This window comes from Lycorma delicatula, chromosome 8, assembly GCF_047948215.1.
Source record: "Lycorma delicatula isolate Av1 chromosome 8, ASM4794821v1, whole genome shotgun sequence".
NCBI lineage: Eukaryota > Metazoa > Arthropoda > Insecta > Hemiptera > Fulgoridae > Lycorma > Lycorma delicatula.
The window spans coordinates 28052939-28071662 of record NC_134462.1 but is presented as its reverse complement, the minus strand read 5'-3'; the positions used below and the strand labels follow the sequence as shown (position 1 = coordinate 28071662).

At 29.4% G+C, this 18724-nt stretch overlaps 1 protein-coding gene across 3 annotated transcripts in view; it reads left to right on the top strand.

The window, feature by feature from the left end:
• The window catches only part of LOC142329457 (small integral membrane protein 29-like), a 35841-nt gene extending 17368 nt beyond the window's left edge, over window positions 1–18473 (top strand). Inside the window, exons 5-6 of one of the 3 annotated variants that reach the window (XM_075374107.1) lie at window positions 1159–1274; window positions 4313–18473. The gene's annotated coding sequence lies outside the window, so the exon portion shown is untranslated. Of the gene's footprint in view, window positions 1–509; window positions 843–1158 lie in introns of those variants that run through there. The other 2 variants (XM_075374106.1, XM_075374108.1) reach the window with 2 other exon arrangements.
• The last annotated feature ends 251 nt before the right edge of the window (window positions 18474–18724 follow it).

Genomic DNA, 18724 nt, shown 5'->3' with positions numbered 1-18724 from the left:
TATCTGCATACTTAAATTAGCAATTTCCAGAGCAATGGATTGGCCGTGGTAGGTCATCCTCCTGGTCACCAAGATCACCTGATCTAACTGTATTAGATTGGATGAAAAGAATTGTGTTCAAGAGAAAAGTTCTGTATGCATGAAGGGTTGGTTGCTTGTATTACAGATGCTGCCACACAAATTAAGGAAAGTCATGCAGAATTTCAGAAAGCAATGCTAATAATTAGAAAGTGTGCTGCCAAATTTATTGAAGTAGGACATATTTTTAACTTTTACTATAAACCTAATTAAGTATATCAAATACATTTTATTTTTTTAACATTGTAGTTATTTCATTTTCTTGTATTTGTTTATTGGGTTACTTTATATCAAGTTTTGATAATTATTTAGTCATTTAAAAAATTTTTTATATTACAATTTTAAGTTTTGATAATTATCAATTTAACAAATTTTTTTGTATTACAAACTTAAAAAATGTGTTCTTAGACAAATTTTTATGTTTTATTTAGGATATTATGAAAACTACTGGAAATATGGATCTGGAACCTGTTTGATCAATTTGTGTGGTCAAAAACTATCAAGTTTACATTTTACTTGGGTTCCTAGAATTTTAGTTTTCACTCTTTGCCCAGGAGAATTGGGGTGAAATTTTTCACTACCTGTAACTCACTAAGTGTTTCTGGAACCAATGTTAATAAGAAATCTTATTTCCACTTGCAGAATGAGCTCAGAAAACACTAGTATCAATACTACAAACGTGTATATGCCATTTTATATATATATTTTCTTTTTCTTTATTACATTATGAAACTATAATGAATTTCTATGTATGAAATTTTAATATAAAATGTTGAAAAATAAACATAAAGAGCAAATACAAAATACAAATGGCTAAAGAAAATTTAAGTAATAAAATTCTTACACTACTAAATTAAACAGTATGTGTATGTATATTTTCCCTTTTCAGCATCAGTTAGCTTTTTATATGCCATTTATTGATGGTAGTAATTTGTCATTTAAAGATGTTTTACATTGAAAAAATTATTTGGGTTAGCTGAAATTTTAATACTCCTACCTTATGTGGTAATTCAGAAAATTTACTTGATTTAGCGATATAATATAGTTAGCTATAGTATATAATTACTTTTATTTTTCTAGATTTCATTACTTGATCTGGTATTTTCTTCAAATATAAATCCTAATTGAACTTTTGGTATGGAAGAAACTGAAGTATTCGTGAGTCAGTGTGATATTTTTTTATTTTTTTCTTTAAGGTATGAAGTAATCAAAAATATGGAATTTAATCAAGATTTTTTGTATCTTGTGTTATAACTGTTTATTTATTATTAACACAACTTGAATTCAGTTATTTAAGTGTTTCATCAATATTTCAGAAAACAGATATTAGGATCTGTTAGCTACCTTCCTTTATAAGAACCAGTATTTTTATTTATTTTTTAGTTTTTTATTGTATTAAGTAATTTTTATTAATCTGTAGTTTTAAAAGTTTATAAAACTTTAATTTAAACTCTGTTTCTGTTGTTAACTTTACTTTCTAACATATTACTAAGAATTTTATGTAAGAATTAGTGGAATATTACGAATTGTTTAGATATCAACATGTAGTGGTATAAATTTTCACTGCGAGTGAAATATGTATAAGAGATCAGTAAACTTAAATCTTCAATCATGGAATAATTGGGGTGATTATTTCATTTAGATGTATTCCTAATTTGGCAGCTTGTGGAATTTATTTGACTGATCATTTTAGTTAAACAATTGCAAACTGCAAATCTACCAAAAACTAAATTCAATCATAAAATCAACAGAATTTTGTATGTAAAAAAAAAACATCTTCAGTCATTTAGTTGGCTAAATTCATCAGTTAGAAAAGGGGAAAATTGAAAAATTTAACTTTTGTAAAAGTTAAAAATATAACAAATTTTAATTTGTTATATTTTTAATGGTTTTTTTTTTTTATGGATTAATTAGAAATTACAGGTTTATGAGAGCTAGATAAGGTTCCTTTTCTTAAACTTGTCTGGTGTCTTTTCTTAACAATGTGTAGACATTGCAAGCAAGACTATGCATGAAAAGTTTTATATTCTTTGTTTTTATTTATTTTTTTTTAATAAAAAAAGATTTAATCTTGTTATATGCATAAGTTGAGTACATGGTGAAACTAATTTTAAATTGTGTAATCAGCAGTAAAAAAAAAATTAATTATTGTAACCCTCCGGTTTTATATATAGTCAGATTACAAATAGTATAAATAGCAGGACACAAAGTATAGTTGTTGCTCTTTTTCCAACATAAAACTACATTATAAAGTTTATTATTCTCATATCAGATTTTATATAAGTCAGGCCTAATTTTAGTTAAGACTAGTATACTATCAACAATTGATGTGTACATAAAGCAAACATTTCTTGGAACTGAATCATTGTCATTATTTTGTTTTGGTTATATTGCATTAATTGTTTTCCATAGATTGTAAGAAGCACCTCAAATTTTTAAATAGCAATTGTAAAAGTATTGTTTTTGTACTATCACTTATAAAGCAGAAATTTGTGATTAACCAATTGATATTGAGTAAGTAATCTATACTGAAAATAACTGCTATCAACACATTATTTACTCAGCATTAGGTTTCCATTAGAAAGCCAAACTAATGTTAAGCATAGTTTATGCTTGGCTTGAAAAGAAGTTATCATTTTATTTAATAAAATAGGATGAGCGTAAAGTCTTTACCACAGGTATACAAATATTTGTTACAAGAAAACTATGTGGAATATAAAAAATCTTTAAACTGTAACAGCTCAGTTGTTTTTTTTTACAACACATTTGTATATTTCCAACATGTGCTGAAGTAGCACAGAGAATGTCTAATTGATAATCAATTCTTTCCATGAGTTCTCCAACAAGTCTTCAGTTATTGTAGTTAAAACATTTTTTTATTCTGGTCTTCAGGTGGAATATCTGGAGTGATGGTTGAATACAGTTTGTCCTTATCATATCCATCTAGAGGTAGCTCTTCTTAAAGTGTAATGTGAAAATTACTTCCAATATGTCTCGCTTATTCTGTTTAGCCTCCAGTAAGGCAGAGGGATGTATGAGAATGATATGTATGAATGTAAATGAAGAGGTTGAAACCCAACCACCAAACAGCACAGATATCCACGATCTAGTATTCAAATCTGTATAAACGTAACTGCCTTTACTAGGATTTTAATCTTAGAACTCACTACTTCAAAATCAGCGATTTGTGATGATGAGTTCACCACTAGACCAACCTGGTGAGTTACTTTTCAACATTTATAGGTAAACATTTGCTGAAGTGGTGGGCTCATTAAAAAAGAAAGATCAACAGCCTTGTTACTCTTAGACCACACTGTTCACTTTAGGACTAATTTTATCAGAGGTGTGAAAGATTGCATAATATGAAGAAAAGTTTTTAAGATACTTGTTTTGGTCAATTCAAAACAGAATCTCTGTAGCGAAAGAAGCTTTAAGACAGGCATCTGGCTGCAAGGCTTAACATAATTTGTTGGTATTTTACATGCACACAATTTTAACCATTGTGCAAAATAGTATAATCTGAGCCACGCATAGCTGAGTGAAGCACAACACATTAATTCGCCAAAACTACATTAAAAGGAGTCTCATTCACAGTAAGTGTGCATGAGGTCTAACAAACTTGACTACCTCACTTTGATGATGATTTAACATCGTATGGAGGTTATCTGTACTCACTTTTGAATTCCTTCTGCATTATGACAGCTGATTTTGTTCGTAACACAAAACACAATTATTTTTCTTGTTCATTGACACTAAATATTTGATGTTAAGTCGTTTATGCAACTGAAACAATTATTAAATGCTGTTTTGTTTTTTTTTAAATAAATATCTGTAATCAGGAAAAGACTTTATGCTCACCTTAATATGTTAAAAAATTATGTCATTTATTTAAATGATTTAGTTGATAAAAAAAAATTAGTTGAAATTTGAATTTAAGGTGTAAGCCTTAAAATTACAGATATGAATACAAGTGCTACTTTTATCAGTATCTGTGTCTTTCTAATTTTGTTATTGTTTTCTTTTCACAAGTTGATGTGTACATTTATTGTAACTTAATTTAGCATTAATTTTCCCAACAATAGCAAAACCAAAAGCTTAAATTGGAAAAATTTTGAGAACCTCTTACATTTAAGCTGTAATTTTTTTCTGGATATGGTTTATTTGAATGTGTGAATTAAAAAATATAACACTAGTTCGAGAGAAGACTGTGCCGATCTTGAATTTTATTTTACAGGAAAGACAAATGTAAAATAGTGATGTAGATACAAGATGACATCCTGAATGAAACCGTAATACTACTGTACACTATTATTACAGATACTGTTTGTTACAAATTACTGTACCATTATTTGAAGAATGTTATGCAATATTTCAAAGAGACTTATTATATTTTCTATATTTATTTTATAAAAAATTTCAAAATGATAGTGTTAATAAAGTTGCAAATAGTGTCTAAATAAACATTTTAATATTTTAAAAATAAATATTGTTATTTAAAAATTAGTTAATCAGTATGAGAATTGCAAGTAACAAATTTACTCCATCTGTGTTATTTGTATCTCCAACTGGTACTGATTCATACATGCTGGTTTTTATCATATTTAAAGTAAAAAAAATACAAAATATGCCAGTGGGATGTTGTATGAATCCAGTTACTAACTCCACTGCTCATCCACTTATTTTTTGCAAAAAATGAACAAAAACAGACCACAGTTTTTTTTGGCCCCTTGCATTGTCTGACGTAGTATAATTCCTTTTACACTCATTCTTATTTTATTTTTTTAAGAAATCATATATACAGGGTTGTTTGGTTTTGTAAAAAAAATTTGTTAAGTAAAATGCAGTGTATTTACTATATACCTGGAAATTATGTTCTGCTTGGTTATCTCATTGCACGCCTCAATGATCAGGTCTCTCAGTTCCATCACTGCATGAGGATGTTTAAGGAAAATCTTTTCCTTTAGAAATCCCTAAAGAAAATAATCACACTAAATCAAATCAGGACTGTTCGGGAGCCAGATCTGTCCATACACAAAACAATTAGGAAGTCTGTTTGAAATGACATTTGTGTTAAAAGTTTCATGCAGAAAGTCCAAAACAACATTAGTTGTGTGTGTTCTGGCTCCATCCTGCATGAACCACTCATTTTCTAATTTAAACCCTTTTGCAAGAAGCTGCAGAACATCATTACACAGAATGTTTAGATAACGTTCACTGTTCACCATCTGTTCAAAAAAGAATACCCATTACCCCATTGTATGAGATAGCAGCTCATACTGTAATTCTTGGAGCGTGATGCACCTTTTCATGAAGCACATGTGGATTTTCAGAAACCCAAAAACATATTTAGTTTATTAAAAATCCCATCTAAGTGAAAATGCCTCATCTGAAAACAAACCGTTTGATAATAAGATTTGGTTCACAGCTCGTTCAGCGAATGCCATTTTTTGATATTTGTTGTCAATAATTAATTTAGGTAATATTATTATTTTGTACAGATACAAATGCAAATCGGTTCTTAAAATTCGCTGCACAGACCGCCTAGAAATCCCAAGTTGCTGTTTTTCTTGTTGAGTTGCCCAGGCTCCTCAGCAACGCTGCTCTGACAGCTTCGACATTCTGTGGAGAACAAACATTGGCATGCTGTTGGGACTTACTCTCAAATACTGAACCATCACTATTACATTCTTCATAAAGCCTACATATTGTTTTAAATGAGTGCAATCACAGAGTTTGAAAATGTGCACAAAACAGTCTTTTTGTAAGCACCACACTTTTTGTTTCATTAAAAAACAACACTGTTAAACAGTGTCTTCCTTCATCAACCATCTTGGAACGATACACAAACAGTGCACTCTGAAAGAGAAGAAACTAATATTCGTGAACTGCTGTCATTTCTACCAGCATAAAACACAGTTATTACCAAAACAAATGTTGGATCATTTTGTACGCCACTCTGTAAGTGATGCTACTGTATCTCACACATCACTACATACTTTTTCTAAATGTATATAGAGTATTGTGAAGAAAATATTTATCGTATGTTTTATATTTCATTGTTAACTTGTTTTTTCAAAGTAAATAATCTTGAAACATACTGAAAGTATTTTGACATTTAATGCAGAGTTTTCAAAATACAACCGCCTAGATTGTTGACTAGTGTGACTTAGTGTATGTGTAATTTTCTTTTAATTGTATATTAACCAGTTCCCAGTATATTTTGGTGGCATGTGCAATTTCAATAGTAATAAAATAGCTGTTCTCTGCAAAAAGGGTATTGTTGACTCATGTCCTTCTTGCATGGAGCTCCTCAGTATTAATGTTATTTACAATGTATTGTTTATAAACAAAAAAACATTTATTTATAGCTATTACAGACTACCTATATACTAAACTACATTACAGACTACCTATATACATCTCTAACTACTGTTATTAGTTACATTATACTTCTATTTTATTTATCTACTATCGCACACTAATTAATTCTGATATAAATTTTTCCTTGCAGAAAATTTTTACACAATCAACAAAGTTTCTATCAAAGGTTTATGAGATAATAAAGTCAGTAAATTCATTTCACAAAGATTGAATGTGTTACGCTGAACCAATCAAGACAATAGAAGGCATCACACACAGAATGCTTTTATGTTTTTAACAGTTTTTGCTAAGGTTTCTCTATCGTTTGTTTGCCTCTTGATTTTGTAGTAGCCAATACATCTCAGTTTTGCTGTTGATTTTTACTATCTTCTATTGTGTACTATTGCGGTCTCTTTTACAGATCCATCTTTAATAACTTCAATTTCCTCATCTTGGTCGAATGTCTATAAAAAATGAAGACTTAATTCTTCTCTAAATGTTGTGATTTTCATTGGAGGTTTCTGCCCTTTGTTGAGAAAAGTTTTACAAAACTGTAAAAACATTGACAATTGAAGTTCCAAACAGTAGTTCATAAATGATCTTTTAATACCATTTGATTTTACATTGAAGGCTGGTCAGCCAAATCTATAAATGCATGCTTTTGTACTGTTGCAGTCTGTTTTAAGACTAACATGGCTCCAAAGTTAAAATATCAAGTAAAGACCAGCATAAATACATACATAGCAAACATCTGTCTGACAAAAATTATTTTTTTGACTTCAGAGAATTGAATATTTGCTCTTTTTGCAGATTTATAATTTATTTAAGTCGTCTTTTTTTGTTTTGAGAAACATCAGGAAAGTATTCTTTTACCCATTTTTTTTTTTTTTTTGGTAGAGATTCTTTTGCAACTCTTTTATGTGATGGTAAGGTGGTCTCTGTTTATGAAGAAAACATAATAGATAATAACATAGAAGAAACACATAACATAAAAATAAAGGAAAAAAGTTAAAATGAAAATAAAATAAGGAAACAAAATGAAAATTAATAAATAAAGAAAGCTGAGCCTGGATTAGAATTTTCTTCAAAGTTAGGTGTGCTTGGGTCAAAATTAATTTCTTCAAAGGTGAGCCTAGATCTGAATTATCTTCTTCGAAGTAAAACGAGCCTGGATGAAAATGATCTTCGAAATAAAGCAAGCCTGGATGAAAATTATCTTCTTGGAAGTCAGGCTAGCCTGGACAGAAAATCTGATCATGCAGCCGAAAGTTTTTCTTTAAATTTTGTACTTCTTTAACCCTTTTCATAATATCAGTTCTGTTATTGTTGAATTATTAAATTGAAAAAATTTAAACATAATTCTTTGGAGTTCCATTTTCTTTGTTTAAAATTGCATTATCTTTTCTAATTTTTCTAGCCTGCCTTTTATTACATCAGTTTTTGTGGGCAGTAAAAAATTCAAAGTATCTTTTTTTGTTCAGCTTCATTTCATTGATTATCTTCTGAATTCATCCAGTTTTGGCTCATTTATTTGTAAATTCCTCATCCTTAACATTATTAAATTTCTTAATGGTCAACTATTCCAAGTAAAAATATTATTATTATTATTATATGTGTATATTATATGCTTTACTTTTTGTGTTGAATGATGTTTAATATTATTACACTTTTTAGTATTTGTATGTAGAGACCACAAATAAAACATTTAATAATATAAATTCAGTATAATTTAATTTTTTATTTGCGTAGCTCTGTAACTGAATTGTGAATTAAAAAAAGGATCTAAAACAAATAAAATTAAAGTACTATTCATTGTTAAATTTTAGTTCTGCCATTCAAATATGCGGCGTTTACTTACCTTATATCGCATTATTTATAATTTTTTTTATACATAATATTTCTATAATTACTTTGAAAAAGTTGTGAAATAAAATAGAGGACATATACTAATACTTAACCTATACATACTCCTTAACTAAACTAAATAATAGTAAATAATAATAATTGTGGTACTTCAGCATAGTTTTCACATTTGTATATTGTAACAGCAATGTGCTGTTTACAGCTAAATTCATTAAAATTCATGCACCATACTGTGGTATTAATTTTTTTTGTCCACCACAAGTAGTACACCTTCGTTTTCTAGTTATTTTCTTCAATTTGTCTTTCTTGGTTGTTTCCCAGAAAACAGTGACTTAATAATTTGGCAATCTCCATTACATAACCCTCTTGAACAAGTTTTATCATAGCAAAACATAATTTGGTTAAAAATATTTTATTCTTTTTTGTTTATAGTTTTTCATTGTATATTAAAACATAACTATTGACTCCTCTTATATTCATCAAAATAAAAAAAATATTTTAGGGCCGTCTTCTAGTTGTCCTGCTTACAGTGTAGGCTGCACACATCTGATCAATCTGTATCTACTCCTCCTTTGAATCTTATAATCTAGAACAGATTATAGGTGTATATGTCTCTATTCACAATCATTATGCATAGTCAAAAGTAACTCTGACTACTGAAACAGTGACAAGTCACTTCTTTTTATCTAAATAACTGGAATACCAATTATCAGTAGTGATATGACATCGTCGTCCCTTCTCTTTTAGGTGGTCTAAGAGTCATAAATACTATAGCCTGTGTTGAATTTCTGACACAAAATTGTCCTGGCTGCGAGCTGCAGTAAGTTTCCATATTTACTACATAAAATGTCTTCAAATCTGCACACACAAATATTTTTATGCTTGTACTTTGCCGGTTTTTTTTGGCAAATGCTGAAGAAATGAGTAGTGGCCTCGAAATGATTCAAGCTTTTCATCAATTGTGAGAAATTCACTTAGTTCAAAGAAAATTTAAATATTTCATAAAATCTAACAAAAAAAATCTAACAGCAGCTAATTTGTCTGTTTTTTCCTTTTCTTAATGTTGTTGTCTTGTTGTCGAATCTTAAGTGAACCCAGCAGAAAAGTAAATGGTTTTTCCCCATAACTGCTCGACATATATCATGAAGTAATTCTATTTTTTTCACGAAGTCCTCTTCTCTGGCATCTTCAACATCAGGGTTATATTTTCATCCACTTCATCCATTAGATTTACATCCACTCCTTCAATCTCTGTCTGTATCACATTTGCTCTCTGTTACATACTCTACTTCTGAATTGGAAGAGTCATCATTACCACCACTTGTCATCTTCTGGTATTCTACTGTATCTGAAGGACAGATTTAAGAAAAAGATCACATAAATCTAAATTTCAAGAGAAAATGCTTGCAATAACGTAACAAACCTATACATTCAACAAGTAACTTATACTAAATTAATTCCAATATGAATACTGAATAATTATATTATGAAGTTCTAAAGTGTTATAAAATACATATTACTTGAGGTAACAATACTTAAGATAAAAAATGTACTTACATGCTTACACACATGACGCACAGTGCATTTTATGTACAGAATTGAAATTGTCATGCTGAACAAGCTACCATGAAAACAGACAAACCAATTAACTCACTCATGCACTTAGTAGACTAACAATAGATACGTTTGAGGTTACTAAACATGGGAATGAGATCTGAAATAGTGTTGCTAACCTATATGTAAAAATTATTGTATGGTACACTCAGTGTGCCATGTGTGTATGTGTGGGAGGGTTAAGAAAAACTTAATCACAGTTTTATGTGATTTTAGAAAAATGTAACTTTTTTCAATTAAAGTTCAATTCTTTTATAATCTGATGATAATATATGAGCATTTAAATCATCAGATTCAGTTTTAAAATCACTAATTCTGCTAATATCTATACTCTTAGAGAGACAGATTTTAGGTTTTCTACTTTTTGTCCTTTGAAGAGAATTTTTTTATAATCAATTACAGGTGATATTAGAAGTGATTTGGGCTCTGAAAGAGCTCCCAAACAACAAGGCTTCACATAGACACTATTCCGGTAAAAGTGCTCAGACCTAGTCCAGCAGTAATAATCACAGCATTATATCAAAAAATCTGGGGAACTCCACATGACCAACAGATTGGAAAAGGCCTGTTTTCATCCCTTTACTAAAGAAAGGTGATGCTTCTATCTTCTCTACTGGACTATAGCCTTGATCTCTCATGCAATTAAGGTCTTATTGAAGGTCAAACAGTCTCAAATTGATCATTGATGCTCAGCTACCGGATGTCTAAACTGATTTTAAACATAGTCCTGGCACTCGTGACTACATTGTGAATTTGCATTGGATTTTGGAGAAGACCCACTAATATCAAAAGGCTGTCTATATATGCTTTGTTGACTATTTCAAAGCATTTGATTGAGTTGCTCACAGGAAGCTGTGGGACACCTTTCATGAACTGGAGTGCCATTACGCTTAACTCACCTCATCAGATCATTATATACCAATCAGGAGGCCATAGTTCAAACAATATATAGAGACACTGATTGGTTCAAAGTTGGCTAAGGAATTAGGCATGGCTGCATCTTATTACCTTTTTTCTTTTTATGCTGAGATAATTATGCAGAAGTTAAACTTGGAAGAATCTAAGTTCGTAGTCAAAATTGGAGGTCGCAACATCAATAATCTGTTGTGCAGATGACAAAATGCTTCTAGCTGAATCGGCGTACAATTTGAAAACTTTGATAAAAAGATTGAAGGAAGAAAGGGAAAAAATGGGCCTAGACCTCAATGTTGAAAAGACCAAACTAATGACAACTACTAGCAAAAACATTTGTTTAGTAATAAAGACATCGAGCACATTAATGGTTTCATCTTTCTTGGATCCATGATCACTCAAAATGGTAGGTGCAGCCCAGAAATCAGACAGGGAATAACATTGGGCAGGAAGGCAATGTTAAGCATAAATTAAATCTGGAAAAATAAAGATACTAGCCTTCAGGCATGTCATGAGGTCAAATTTATTAGAAAAACCAATGATGCTTGGTATGGTCAGTGGCAAAAAACCTGGCCACCAAAGGACCTGTTGGCTTTATACCATCAAAGCTGACACAGACATGACAATGAAACAACTGAAGAAGCAGTCGATGACACAAATGAATGGAGAAAACTTGTCCACAGAATTGCAGAGGGTTGGACACAACTGAAAGGATAGCAGCAACAGATGCTGCAATAGATTTAAGCCTGTAAGTATTTTATTCCATAAACCTCTAAATTAAAATTGGAAAAAAGGTGTTATCAAACCTTTTTTTTTTTTTTTTTTTTAGGTAATTCTGTTAAGCACTACTAGCTTTGTTATAACACTAAGGCATTTCTGATCGCTTCTTTAGCAATTCACACTCAAGACAAAAGATATCCTAGTAGTATAAACCATCTGTCTTTCTTTTTGAGAGAAGGCATAGCAGTATTTTGTTTGGACATTATTGATGAAAAACAAGCTACCCCTGGGAATAAATTATTTTATCAAAGCATATCTCTTCCTGGGGATTCATTGCATCTTGAAACTTTGGGAGAAGCAAGTCGATGAGTTGTTGAACTTGGTAGAGTCTGTATTTTTCTGGTGCATTTTCATTACTTGAAGCATATGGAACATTCTCAGAAGAATTAGGACATTAACTTGCTATGGTTAGAATACAAGACCTCTGTACCAGGTGTGTAAATATAAAACCAGAATTTTTGTATAGAACATACACGTTTATTGTATGAAAATGATAAAAAATATTTTATTCAAAATATTGTCCGTTGTTAGCTACAAATTTTTTCCATCTGAAATTTATGAATTCCACACCAAAAAAGCTATTGCTCTTTTTAGGCAAACCAGTTTCATAAGAAGTGAAGCGCTGCTCAGCAAGTGCATGTCCGGTCGATGCAAATAAATTGTAGTTGGACAGACCCAAGTCTGGTGAGTAAGCCACATGTGAAAGTATTTCCCAGCTGAACGCCTCAATCATTTCCTTGACCATTTTGCTATGTGTGGTGCATTACCACGAAGCAAAATCACTTTGTATTGCCTTTTTTGATATTCTGGTTGTTTTTCACACAATGCTTGATTCAAATCAATCATTTGTTGTCTGCAGTATTTAACAGTTTCAGCAGGTTTTAGCAGCTCATAATAGATCCCACCAAACACAGAGCATTGTCTTCTTTCCATAGCAATTTGGCTTTAAAATTGATATTGACTGTTCACCTGGAGTTACCCATGGTCTTTTACACTTAGGATTCTTAAAATATATCCACTTTTCATCACCTGTCACAATTGGATGGAGAAGGACTTTCTTTTGTACCTGGTGAGCAGCATTTCACAAGTGGTTCGGTTTTCTTTCCGTCTATTATTCAGTTCATGTGGAGCCCATTTTCCCATCTTCTGGATCTTTCCCATGGCTTTCAAACATATGGAGACGGCTTCTCGTGTTACATTTAATTGATCCACGAGTTGTTGCATTTGAGCGTCATTCTCATCCTACAATGCATGCAGTTTGCTGTCTTCAAACTTTTTCAGTGGTCTTGTAAGTTCTTCATTTCTCACTTCAAAATTTCCACTTTTGAATTTTTTAAACCACTCTAAGCACTGTGATTTACAAAGAGTTTGCTCACCTTAAGCTTTGACAAGTATTTGATGCGATTCTGCAGCAGTTTTCTTTAAATGGTAATAGAAAATTCACAAATCATAGTTTATAGGTACAAAACTCAACATGTTCAATACTAATTAAAACTATGCTGTTGCATGAAATTTTTATTGCGAGTTGAAAGTCTTTGTCAGCTGTCAAAGGAAGAAAATGGGTGCCAATAATGTGGTTTGACAGTAACTACATTGACAGCTAGGACCATCTATGGGCAAATTCTGGTTTCATATTTATACACTTGATATAATAAGCATTTTAACAAAACCCATCCACAAAATTATCCCAAAGAATTTTTTCATTTCATTTTTATTTGTTGGATTCTATTTCTTCAATCTAGAAATTTTTGTTAAATGGACTATAAGGTTGCTATAAAATGTCACAGAATCTAAAAGGTCCCCATAAAATCTAAATTATTAACTGCAGTTACGTTTGATTCATTATCTCCTTCACTGTTATCATTATCTATGTACATTATTGAGAAAATTGCAGTGTTGGAGGCTCCAATGGGCGCACACTTCCAAGATTCTGTGATCAGGAATACAAAAAATAGTTGAATTATTAACAAAGAGACATGTTGTTTGTAGTTATAACTCCTCTAAATCACTTTCTATAAACCTCAAATTTTTTTCTTGTCATTTACAATTTGTTTGTTGAATTCTGGTCTTCATCAGAATAAAAACTATAATTACAATTACTTAAAAATAAATCCATATTCAACACCTTTGTGAAATTCATTAGCTTAACTGTTCTAGGATTTTCCATATAAAAATGAAATTCAAACTATAAAATAAGTACAAGATGTGTTTAAACCTTCAGCAATCTCAATTTTTCATGTACAATCACAATGTTTATTCATATTAAAACAGAATGTAAACATAACCGCACTCATTATTTTTCATGTGTATGTAAAATACAAATGAAAATACATAGGGCTGTTATCAGCCCCAACCAGGTTCATAAGATTTTCTTGTAAGAATATGCACATACATGGCATCTGATTTAATGTGATCCACATATGATGGATGTGGCTCAATGTGAAACTACATTTTCTTTCCTTTTATGTTATTTTACTTCCAATTTGCATCATAAAATAATTTTAATTCTTCATTTTCAGAACAATTTTTTTACTGCTCACACAAGAACAGATTTGTTTATGAAATAGAAAAATTAAATTAATTTTTTTTCCTGAAATCTTTTTATATTATTATACAATGTTCAATTTTGTTCGATTATTATAATTCACTGTTTATGACAGAAAGCATTTTACCTCAATCTAAAATATTTCCTTGTTTGACCTATGTAGTGTGATTTTAGGGGATCACATTTATAAATTTGTCATGCCCTCTTATATTGCCATCGTTATTTTCACGATTCTCATACTCATCACAACGCTCTCAAGCTCAAGAAATCCATCTTTTCGTTTCTCTGGTGCAATATTAATAGTCCTTTTAAACCCGTAATAATATCCCAAGACTCGTTGTATGGGTTAGTTAATTAAGTCTCATTGTGTAGTAATTAAAGTTGATCTCTCTAAAATATGATCAATAATAACCATCATTAATCACAAAGAAAATAAGGGTTACTGTGAAATTAGATTTTTATTGGGCTGCAGCATTAAAATTTTTCTACTTTTTCATTCACATAAAGTTAACAACATTGTTTCTAATAATTGGCTTAAATAGCTAAATATTTATGTGCAATGATATATGCTTGATCTAATTTTACTGTTGTATTTTAGTAAATTCATTTAGACAAATATCAGTATTTTTGTGTATTTGTTATCTTAAAGTACTTTTATTTAATAAGGGCTTGCATAAAAAAAATTGTCGAGCTATGCTGTATTCCTTTGGTTACCATAACTGTACATTTGTATATTCTGTAACTGTATATTTTCTCTCTATTATTGTTTAAATAGCAGCTTATCAAATTAAAAATGCTTCTTCTAGGTAAAATGAGTCTTAATTTGATAAAAAATGACAAAACAGTATTTCTATTTGACAATGAGTTGAAAGGAGTGGGATGACTAGCAGCTAGCTGGTTTGAGTAATGTGTAAGAATAGTATTGCAGGAGAATTAAAATGCTGTCACAAAAACTGTGGTTGCTTAATTTCTTTTTAATGGTTTCATTTAAATTTTTTAATATTATTTAAGGCTGTGAATTCTATTTATAAATTTAGTTTAATTGTAAACAAGATTTATTATTATTATTTTTAGTATGCATTCATTATCTTTAACATTTTATATAGTAATATTATAACATTGTATGAATACAATGTTGCATTGAAAAATTGTTTATTGTGTAATTTTTTTCAGAAAATCATGATTTCAGTTCCATGATGAATAGATTTAAGTGGAGTTTTTCTACTCTTTGTTTGTTAGTATATTAACTATGCATTTTGTAGATAATTAAGAGTTAAGAAGGAGTAACTGACATAAATTATAATATTCATTATGAGATACTTTTTTGAAAATTTGAATCTTACCTTTTACATGAAGAAATACTTATTTTATTTTTTTATCTGATAATTGTAACTATTTTTCAAGTAATCTGTTTTAGTATAATTGCTATTTAATTACTTTTCTTTTTAAAAAATAAAATAGAATGTGAAGGAAAACGTATACCACTAGCAATTGAAGGAAAATAGTACTCATACTTAAAAGCCACACTGCTTGCAAAGTACTTAAGTGCTTGCAAGCAGTATACTTGCAAGTACTAGGTCTTAGACTATATTTTATCCTTATCAAACAAATATACTCTTTACTAACAAATGGCCAAGGTTCCAGTTGGTTTAATGAAAATTCTTCTTTCCTTCATAACCTTCCTTTTTCCATCCCATTAACTAAATTATAAAACTATATATACATATTATTATATATTCTTAATATACAATGGCACATTCATTGTAAAAATGTCCTATTCTCTTTTAATGGCAATTGTATTTTTTTTTAACATCATTAAAAAATTTCTGATTGTCGGATAAGATATTTTTTTTCTTGCATTCTTTTAGTTTCAATAGTGAAATTGCTAAGTGGTAAACAAGAGGGAAAGGGGGTAAACTCAACAAAAACACAGAAATCATTTTTAATGCCATTTAAAACTTCGTTTTTCAATGATTCTTGTTTTTTAAAATCTGACAAGTTTTTTTTCATTCATGATTAGCACCTATACCAATCAATATCTGTAATGAAAATTAAAAAATAGAATAAATTTTAAATTTTGTGTTTACTTTGTAATTGTTAATTAATAATTTTATAACTAATCTGTTTAGAAGAGTAATAGTTCTTTATAACATATCTTTGTATACAGTATTTTTTACTTAGCTTTAATAATATTCTATTTGTATAATAAAATAACTAACTTTTATATAATTTTTTAAACTTAATTAGTAAATTTTGTATAATCTTCTTCACTCTACCTAATTAAAAACAATTTATATGTAGACATAATATACATATATATCACACACACACTTTGATAGCAATATTGTTACTCTATAAAATAAGCCTTTACAAGGCTTTATTTACAGTGTCATTGTATTGGTGAATACTCATTGCGATTAGTATGTTCAAATTAGTATTTTACATTTCAAAATAATAAACTATTTATATTAGCATGTGATATTTAAGACTTATTTTTATTGTATATAATATTTTAATTTTAACTTAATTGCACATTAGTATAAAATTCAGTATTTTGTGTGTGTTAAAGAAAAAATGTTTATGTACATATACAACACAGTAAAACCTATTCATAGCATGTTGATGGAAATTTTGTCTGGTTAGGGATTAGGAAGACCATTGTCATTATTGATTAGCAGCTGCTAGTAAACCTGCAGTGTGACAAGACCTTTATTTCATATCTGAGTTTAGATATTAAATACTTTAATTTCATCATTAAATTTCAGTAAAAATTAGCATGCTGCTTAGAATTTTTAAACTTCAAGTCGGCTTGATCATTTTCAAAATTCTAATTGAGGAAGGAAAAATTAAATTTTTTTTTTTATGCGTGCTTCAAGATATCACCGAAAAATATAATATTCCATATTGTCTTATTCCTAATGTCTTCTCGATACCTAAATTCTTAAATGCAATAAAGTTTATTGAGGTATTGATATTTGTTATTCTACACAGAACGTAATATATCTTGCAATTATTATTAAAAAATATCAGTATTATTAAAAATACCATGCATCCAGTCCAATGAGATGGTTCCAGTATGTCACTTTAAGTTAAAAATGCTGGATCCAGTTCACACTGCATGCTAGTGCCATTATTTATAATGGCAAATTAATACAATTTCCCTTAAAATTTGAGACCTCAAATAATTATAATAAATATTTTAACTAATCTGTGTGATAAGTATGTGTAAGTAAAGACAAGTTTCATAAAGCTAATCAGTACTAACTACCAGTTTGTATTATAATACGTATGTAAAGGATTATTTTTCAAGGATATGGCTAAGGCAAAGTTGTTGCAAAAAAATACTTGTAAAAGTAAGTGAAACTAATTTTTTTCTATTAGGGTAAATTTAGGAGACAGGGTGAAAATTAATAAATGATTCATTAAGATCACATTCTCTAATGAGCAGGTTCTACTGTGTAATATAGTATAGTCACTTATGTGATGTGGATAGGGAAAAGAGGATCTCTCGCCTGGACATGTAATTTTAGTTTTTTCTTTTTTTTATGATAACTGGTATGTTTTCTACATGTTTTTATTTATTTATATTTATATATATATATATATAAATAAAACCTAAGATAAACTACGAGCACATGGCCTCATGAACTAAAAAAGACATGTGTTTTAATGTATACAATTATCTAACTGAATAACAACATATTTTGTTTGATAACCTTGCTTAGATTTATAGTTTTTATAGACAGTCACCTTACTAAGTATGCCAGACATACTAAATTTGCCTACCGTTAACAGTCTACATTTATATCAAAATTTATTCAGGTGTTACTGTTGGAAGTGAGGAAGATCTTAGAGGTGGACCAAAAATGGATTTCCTCAACTTCAAGTCTCGAACCTTTCTGGACTGACTGAAACTTTCAAATGATATTATTTAATATAACATGAGAATCTTATATGAAGATCTTATGTACATTATGAAGATTTATTATATATTCCGAAGAAGCTTCTAGAAACTAGGACAATGATGGTATTGGTTTGCAGAATGAACAAGTTGTCTGAGCCTGGTCTTTGCACTGCTTGTCATGTTTAAATTATTATAAAGGTATCATCATTTTAAGGTTCTGTTAGTTGATTAAAAAGAATTCCAAAAAGGTTCATTTTCCCACACATCACATCGTAGTAATGTTTTTTTTAGATGTAATAACAAACATTAGTATTGTTTTTAATATTATTAATTCATCTTTACCTGTCATGTACTGTAGCATATCATCTTGTCTTCGAAAGATTTTATTTTATTTTTTGTAATATATTAAAGAACTTATTGAAATAGTTGTTTTTATTTTGGATTTTTCTTTAACCTTTATATTATCTTAAAAGATAAGTAGTGGTTAATTTGACAACTTCTTGTCAAATACTACTAAACAGCAACTAGTGTTTTTTTTTTTCATGTTAACTAGTAACATTGGAAAGTGCTGTCCATCTCATTTGAAATTAATTTTAGAACCTTATCCTAACATGAAATAGACCAATATGAATTAAAGTTTTTGACAATTTATTAAAGATTTGTTTTTT